The sequence below is a fragment of the Pundamilia nyererei genome, unplaced genomic scaffold (assembly GCF_000239375.1).
Source record: "Pundamilia nyererei isolate P.nyererei 1_Seehausen unplaced genomic scaffold, PunNye1.0 scaffold00230, whole genome shotgun sequence".
Taxonomy (NCBI): Eukaryota; Metazoa; Chordata; class Actinopteri; order Cichliformes; family Cichlidae; genus Pundamilia; species Pundamilia nyererei.
Window position 1 is genome coordinate 204,655 of NW_005187631.1, and position 9,144 is coordinate 213,798.

The 9,144-nt window shown below is 37.9% G+C and overlaps 1 pseudogene; it reads right to left on the bottom strand.

Annotated features, from left to right (window-relative positions):
• LOC102194296 (complement C1q-like protein 3) overlaps positions 1 to 6,702 on the bottom strand; it is an 8,234-nt pseudogene extending 1,532 nt beyond the window's left edge.
• Positions 6,703 to 9,144: the final 2,442 nt, after the last annotated feature.

Sequence of the window (9,144 nt, forward strand, 5' to 3'; positions counted from 1 at the left end):
CTGTTGGTCATTGTTATTAAAAGTTGCAATAGTTAAAATACAATATCAATAATATCCTTCAACACACTTGTAATTTCATTAAACCTAACTAGTCCATTCACTGATACCTTCTAATCAGTCCTACCTGTGAATTCTTGGTAGAGACTAATATCTCATTCTTCTATATAGTAACTGTGTGTCTGTTTTAACCTGCTAGGACCTGGCGTCCACATATGTGGACATCACATTTTTGGGTTATTTAGACCAAAATACTCAATTTTGCTCTACAAGGGCCTGATATCCTCTTAAGAGGACATTATACTGCTACTGTGCTATCAAACTTTTAAACGAATATCCTCATATGGCGCTTATTTTTCTTAAAAACAAAAATAAGGTAAAAAAAAATCTGGTAATTCTTTGTTTTTACATTCATGATCACATATGCCCAAATATCAAAGAGAAATTAAAAATGTATGCCATGGAAGAGTTCAGGTCTTAGGAGGTTAAAGAACCTAAAGTGTCCACCTGTTCAATCTCCCAGTCCTAATATTACATTGATTATATCTGGTCTTTCTCAAAAAACAACTTTTCTTGAAACCATTTTCAAAAGATTTCAGTTGCACAGTTCAGTTTCTCATGACAACCAGCTCTCTTATGACGTGACACATCAGAAAGGCATGACTGGTCAAGACACAGAGCAGTCAATTTCATCTCACTCGATCTTAAAAATCAGATCAAATTTTTAAAATAAAATTTTATTGTTTATTGGCAAGGTAGAAGTACAAAAAATGTACTGACAGCTGCAAAGACAGCATCCTGTGTATATGCATAAAATCCAACTTAATTTCATTGGTTCATTTTGAAGTACCTTTGTATAGTACTGGGTAAGTAAGCACAATGATAAATCTGAAACAGACAAAGAAAAAAAATCTTTTTCTGATCATCAGAACTTAACTGTGCTGGAGAAAGTTTGAGATTCTTTAAAGTGGTTTAAACTTGCAGCTTTGGACCTCAGGAGAGTATTTTGAGAAAGCAATGCAAGTGTAGAGGGGGACACAGAATAACTGCTGTAAATAAACAAAACTAAAAGCCTTGAGACTAAGCTCATTTCTTTGCATCTTACTTCTAAAGAGCTAGACTTTCAAATCGTATTACTTGGGCAGTAGTTTTCCAGGTTTTGTAAAGATCTTTCAGGGATTTTCTTTGGGCATTGACTGCTTTTTCATTCATTGTCAGTCCAGTCCTTTCCCCTGTCCACTGCTGGAGATGCAGTTCAAAATTGTACCTTTATACTCTCTTACAGTAAACAAATTTACATGCAGCTTCTGTCTTTTCACATTATTCCTTGATGATTACATAAGGTTCAGTCAAACTGAGGATTCAACCAAAAACAATTATGAAAAAAGTGTTTAGATTAATCAATAAAATTGCTCTTGACGTACCTTTGTGTTGCAGTTCCAAAATCTGGTTTTCACTCTCCTTCAGCCTGTTTGCAGTGTGGTTCAGCTTTGTCTCACTGTCTTGTTTCAGCTGGGTTACGGTCTCCTTTAGGCTCATTTCAGTGTCCTTCAGCCTGGCTTCACTTTCCTTCAGCTTAGCTTCCATACAGTTCACTTTTTCCATTATGGCTCCAAAGTCTACCAGGAATTTGCACATGTCAGGATTGCATGACTGTGAGCTAAACTCCAGCCACAGAACAGCACAACATAGCATAAAATGTCGAAATCCATCTTTCAAGTTGATTCAGTGTCACACACCCTGCAGAGATCTGATTAATGTGATTGATCTACCTGCTTTTATGCTATAATGCTTTTATGTTCATAGTTAACATTCACATGTTAACTATGAACAGACTAATAAACTTTTTTTTAAATATTTTGTCCAGCTGTTATCAGTCTGTACTAGTTAAACTCAACAGAAGAGTATTGAGGAAATAGTAATACATTTACTAGGAAACAGTCTCAGTGTAGTTGCCATTGTCTAAGCTCAAACTCTAGTATATATTGAATACATCTATATCTATATACAGTGGGGCAAAAAAGTATTTAGTCAGCCACCGATTGTGCAAGTTCCCCCACCTAAAATGATGACAGAGGTCAGTAATTTGCACCAGAGGTACACTTCAACTGTGAGAGACAGAATGTGAAAAAAAAATCCATGAATCCACATGGTAGGATTTGTAAAGAATTTATTCGTAAATCAGGGTGGAAAATAAGTATTTGGTCAATAACAAAAATACAACTCAATACTTTGTAACATAACCTTTGTTAGCAATAACAGAGGTCAAATGTTTACTATAGGTCTTTACCAGGTTTGCACACACAGTAGCTGGTATTTTGGCCCATTCCTCCATGCAGATCTTCTCGAGAGCAGTGATGTTTTGGGGCTGTCGCCGAGCAACACGGACTTTCAACTCCCGCCACAGATTTTCTATGGGGTTGAGGTCTGGAGACTGGCTAGGCCACTCCAGGACTTTCAAATGCTTCTTACGGAGCCACTCCTTTGTTGCCCGGGCGGTGTGTTTTGGATCATTGTCATGTTGGAAGACCCAGCCTCGTTTCATCTTCAAAGTTCTCACTGATGGAAGGAGGTTTTGGCTCAAAATCTCACGATACATGGCCCCATTCATTCTGTCCTTAACACGGATCAGTCGTCCTGTCCCCTTGGCAGAAAAACAGCCCCATAGCATGATGTTTCCACCCCCATGCTTCACAGTAGGTATGGTGTTCTTGGGATGCAACTCAGTATTCTTCTTCCTCCAAACACGACGAGTTGAGTTTATACCAAAAAGTTCTACTTTGGTTTCATCTGACCACATGACATTCTCCCAATCCTCTGCTGTATCATCCATGTGCTCTCTGGCAAACTTCAGACGGGCCTGGACATGCACTGGCTTCAGCAGCGGAACACGTCTGGCACTGCGGGATTTGATTCCCTGCCGTTGTAGTGTGTTACTGATGGTGACCTTTGTTACTTTGGTCCCAGCTCTCTGCAGGTCATTCACCAGGTCCCCCCGTGTGGTTCTGGGATCTTTGCTCACCATTCTCATGATCATTTTGACCCCCCGGGATGAGATCTTGCGTGGAGCCCCAGATCGAGGGAGATTATCAGTGGTCTTGTATGTCTTCCATTTTCTGATGATTGCTCCCACAGTTGATTTTTTCACACCAAGCTGCTTGCCTATTGTAGATTCACTCTTCCCAGTCTGGTGCAGGTCTACAATACTTTTCCTGGTGTCCTTCGAAAGCTCTTTGGTCTTGGCCATGGCGGAGTTTGGAGTCTGACTGTTTGAGGCTGTGGACAGGTGTCTTTTATACAGATGATGAGTTCAAACAGGTGCCATTCATACAGGTAACGAGTGGGGGACAGAAAAGCTTCTTACAGAAGACGTTACAGGTCTGTGAGAGCCAGAGATTTTCCTTGTTTGAGGTGACCAAATACTTATTTTCCACCCTGATTTACGAATAAATCCTTTACAAATCCTACCATGTGGATTCATGGATTTTTTTTTCACATTCTGTCTCTCACAGTTGAAGTGTACCTCTGGTGCAAATTACTGACCTCTGTCATCATTTTAAGTGGGGGAACTTGCACAATCGGTGGCTGACTAAATACTTTTTTGCCCCACTGTATGTGTGATTCCCACCCAGTATCCAGTAAGGGTCCTGCTAGACCCCCTGAAATGGCACGGCTACGTCTGCAGCCTGTCCGCAGCTTGGGCACAAGCATTTTACTACAAGTTGTTCTTTGGGCATTATTTGTGTACAAATAAGTATAAATGCATATAATTATCACAGTACTACTAACACGGTACTCCTGTCTGAAGATGAGGAGAAACAACCAGCTTTGTCTGATATCACCAGGTGCTCTTCACACTGCCTTAGTGCTTAACCATTTGGATTAGAGGGGGAATTTGAATGGTTGCTGAAAGATGATATTATTTTAATTTTGTTATATTTTCAGCCAAAATTACAAAACAAATGTCCATCAGGTGTGTATTAAATGTTGACCAATAAATTGTTATTGTTTTTTTCAGAGACATACAAAAATCGTATTTCTGAAATGCTTCAGTTTCACATATTTTGCATACATGCATGCTGTTTCATACTCAGTGTATTAATATTCCAATTGTCAATGCACTGTATTGTAAGCAAACACTGGCAGCATGACAGACGAAGATAAAATAATAAAGAATTTTAGTGCATGCTGTAAAGACACTTAGAAAATTAAACGCTGTTCATCATGTTTCATTGAAAGTAATGACTGAAACATCAAATAGTCTATCAGCAGTATCATTCAGTAAATGGTTTCAGTTTATTACCTCATGTGCTTCTTTATTGACGTTCCTGGCTGGAAATGTGTTTATAGTTATTCATATTTCAGCTTCTCTTTTGTTGTTTTATAATCAGCTGTTAATCAATAGCATTTCTTAAACCTTTATTATCTGTTTGTGTCAAAGTATGCGTAATAAAGAGTAAGTAATTACAGGGAAAGAACAGTGTGGAAATAACACATGTATTTGTAGTTTAGACATGTTTATTTGGGTTAGGTTAACATTAAGGAACATTTTAAAATGCATTATATAAGTGATAAAAAGGATTAAGACAAGCGAGAAATGTGTTACTATTGTTACAAAATGACACTTGTCATCTTGACTCTAATATTACAGAGTTGTGTTGAACGATCCTTATATGCTTGATAACCCTGTATAAACAAGCAGATGGTGTGATATCAGGAAAGCATGACTGTGTTGCAGTAGCACTATGACCATCCTCAATCAAATTTTTAAAAAATTGTAATCATCATCTTACAAATATATTCAAAGTTGCTCCCTAAAATTGAGGAATGAATGAAAAAATGAGGAAATAATACAACTCCTGCTATGATATTAGAAAATGATTACCCTGTATGACACTTGTGCTTTATTTAATATAAGAAAATGTAGGTCAGGCGTAAGATTTCACACACATACTTCTGTTTACTTGCAGCTTTTTGTAGATTTACAGTCTGCATACTGTTTTTATTAATGCAATTTACACTACTCTTTTGCACAGTCTCAGTCTTACTTTTTGCTGTTCTTTAACTCAACCTCATATTTATTTATTTATTTATTTATTTTCTGTCTATCAATAACAGACAGAAGACTAAAGCAGAAGAAAAGTTAAATTAAAGGTAAAAGAAAGAAACTAAAAGGCAGATACAATGAGCTCTCTCCTCACTGAAGAAGGGGAGAGAAGCATCGTTCCATTTGCTTTCCCTGGGCTTATGAGCCAGTAATAATTAGCTTCATTCAGTTTCTCATATTGGAGTAACTAAATACCCACTGAAAGTCGTATGATAGTTTGATCCCCAAACTTGTGAGTTTTGACCCAAGCACACATACACTAGATCTCCTGTCTGCATCTGCAGGAATACTGCATTTCCTCCATTTTTAGATCCATGTTTTTCTGGCTGGTCATGATGGGTCATGGCAATCAAATGATTGTTCATGTACAGTTTCAGTGCTCCGTTTCTTCCAGAATGATAAAAAATGGAAAAGTAGTAAATTCCTGCGACAGGTGCTATAAAGACTCCTGAGGAAAAAGAAGAATTCTGGTCACAGTTTGTAAATTAAAAGTAGAAAGTCAACATCGCAAATCAACAATATACTTCAATACTATATAATTATATTTATTACAAGTAATTAAGTCAGCATACAACAGTACTTGTCATTTAACTTTTCAGTTAAATTGAAAAGTATATGCATATGTGAAATAATACTTAGTTATAATAATAATGGATTGCATTTATATAGCGCTTTTCGAGACCCTCAAAGCGCTGTACAATTCCACACTCACATTCACACACTAGTGGAGGCAAGCTACAGTTGTAGCCACAGCTGCCCTGGGGCAGACTGACAGAAGCGAGGCTGCCATATTGTGCCATCGGCCCCTGTGGCCATCGCCAGTAGGGAATAGGTGAAGTGTCTTGCCCAAGGACACAACGACCGAGACTGTCCGAGCTGGGGCTCGAACCGGCAACCTTCCGATTACAAGACAAACTGCCAACTCTTGAGCCACGATCGCCCTGCAGTTAACACAAACAATATTGTGAGTCGTACCTGTGTATTTATTATACGCATCTCCAATGTTTGCAATCACTCTTTTGAAGGCTAATGTAGTTTCTGTGTTGAAGGGTCCAATTGATATATCTCCTCTTCCTCCTGCTGCACTGAATATTACCTTTGTTCTTTCTGGAGAATTAAGAACAACATCATTAGTTCTAGTTTCAGTACCCCAAACCAAAATATGAGAATATGTTTTACCTCTTGCAGACATAATTATGACTTCTTTGACAAGAGACAGCATTCTGTCTTTTGACATTTATCTTGGATGAGTAATGTTTCATTGACATTGATTATTTGTCCACAATTTTACCTTTGTATTGCAGCATCAAAATCTGTTTTTCGCTGTCTTTCAGCCTGGTTACAGTGTCATTCAGCCTGGTCTCACTCTCCTTCAGCCTAGTTTCACTGTACTCCAGCCTGGATGTAGTTTCCTTAAGCCTGGTCTCACTGTCCTTAAGTCTGGCTTCCATAGATCTAACTTTTTCTGTCATGACTCCAAATTCTTTCAGGAAATTATATATGTCAGGATGGCACAGCTGTGTTCCAGTAGCATTTTCACTATCACTCTGTGACAGACTCAAGCCACAGAACAGAAAAATAAACCATAAAGCGCTCATCGTCTAAGCTGAATCAGCATCACACAATCTTCAAACCTCTGATTAACATGGTTGATGCTCCTTTTATGTAGTTTAGTCTGTTAATCACTAACATATCAATAGACTTGTTGTTAAATCTTTTGTGTATCTGTCTAACTGTACAAGTTGAACCCAGATCAATAAGGAACTAGTACACTTACTGGCAAAACACTTTTAGTGTAGCTAAAAACGAATTGCTTTAAACAAGAGATCATTCCAAGAGATAAAGTCTTGAATACAACCTTATTTTCTTCCTGTTATTGTGCCTTTTTATTATTTTATTATCAGAATTTTGCAGTTTTGAGCCTAGCCTCACTCCCAACTCATTACCTCAGGACTCTTTGATGTCACATTTTAAGGGCTTGAGTGCTCAATGTGCACATGTAAGTTTGGGAGCTGGGGTATATAAACACAAACTGTGATCTTTACCTAAGTGTTACCAATTCAATTTGGAGGTTATACTTAAATGAAGTGATTAAAACTGGTATTTTCAGGTGTGTTGAAAATATCAGTACTAATTAACTCACAAATAAACAGCTTGTAAACACTGTGAGTATTTATCATCACTGTTTTGTTGTTGTATTTGTGCAAAGGTCAACGTTCTACACCAGTTCCTCCATCTAATCATACCTTGTTGTCTTCCCATATAAGCATAAACCTGTCACTGCGCAATTTTATGATTTTGTTTTCACGTTTGCTTCTTTTAGCCTGACCTCACTCCAAACTCATTAACTCAGGACTGTCACGTTTTGAGGTTCTGGATAGCCTTTACTATTTGTATTTGTGTTTGTGAACTAACTTATTTTAAACTATGAACTTTTCCTCAATCTAACAAATTAAATTTGGAGGCTAGTTGGCTCTATCCTACAGTATTATTTTCATTGTTTACTGTCATGGTGCCAAACTCTAAGATAAATAAACTGTCACTAAAAGTATGGTTGAAGTAAGTCAATGTGGCCTTGAATGTTATCAGTTTGTCAAAAATATACAAAAAAAATGTAGTATAAATAATTATACATGCAGGCAAGCAAAGTTTCAGCATGGTATGTCTCAGTAGAGCTCTATTGCCAGATACCTCGTTGACCTTTGTGGGTGTAATGACACCAAAAAGACATTTTTTGTAATTTAAGAATTTAAAATCGTAAAATTGAATTGAAATTGATAGAGACAATATAAATCACATATAAATCTTTTCACAAGAAAAGATGAATGAGCAGAGTAGTGTGACATCAGTTGCCACAACCTTAGAAATGTTCACACACTGAAAGATCATTAAGCTCAGAATGTCTTTTGCTATAGTGGACATCACCACATGCACCTGCAGCACTGACTCACCTTCCCAAGAGAAGGATCCCACAACATTTATATGCTGCTATTATGTATCTGCTCTAAAAAAGTGGAGTAGTGGAGAACTGGTGTGGAAATGCATTAATTTTGATGTTCCTTCCACCAGGCCAGCAAAAAAGAAAAAAAGGAACCCAGTAGGAGTTGAGATGCTTGGCAGATTAAATGTGCCCCAACTCAAAAAAGCCAAATTATATAGCCAAAAAGTTCATAGTTACCCACATCATAATTACGCTTTCTGGGATCAGGCATCATGAGAACAAAGGTCATGCTTGCAATTTGATATCAATTTGCTGTGATAACACTACATCTACTCTAGAATCAGAACCATTCACCTCAACAGTTAATTGATGTGTTGGGTGTGATTAGCTGAACATGGGGGCAGAAGTGAAGCTTGCCCAGTGTAAGAATCCCAGATGAAGGGTGGATTGATTGATGCACATCTGGTGAGTGGTTCAGCTATTCTGAAAGTCTTTGCAGGACCTGTCTCACATCTTGAACATGTTCCTCCAAACTGTTAAAGAAAAGTCTAAATGTCATCATGTGAGTATTGACGGCTGCCTTCCGCTCATGTGTTTCTTATTAGTACCAGGTGTTGCAGAGATTTGGCACTGGGTACTTTTGCTTCACAGTAATGTTAAGTCTTTGGTAGTTCATACAGTAAAGACATTTAGAGAGATACAGAAGGCAGGCAGGTAGTGGAAAGAGAAGCAGCTGATAACAGAGCTATAATGCAGTTGCGTGGTTAATGGCGAGGAAGACAAAGTGCTACATACCTCAGCCAAGTCACAGTTTGGTACAGCAGTCAAATCTGGAGTTTCAACTGCTAGTGGACAAATGGCTCACTCTACTGGAGGAAGAGCAGATGGCATAACATAGACCAACCAGAAACCTTTTTTGAAATTGTAGGTTTAGGAACCTTTACCCATTAATGCTAAGCAACCCAAAAGGTGCTACTGACTTAAAAGGCAAAAAAAAAAAAAAAAAAAAATGAAGTGACTCGTGATGGCTAGAGGACTAGCTGAATGAACTAGACTGTGCTGAGTGACCTGGGCTAGGATTTTTTTCATTTCAGAATAA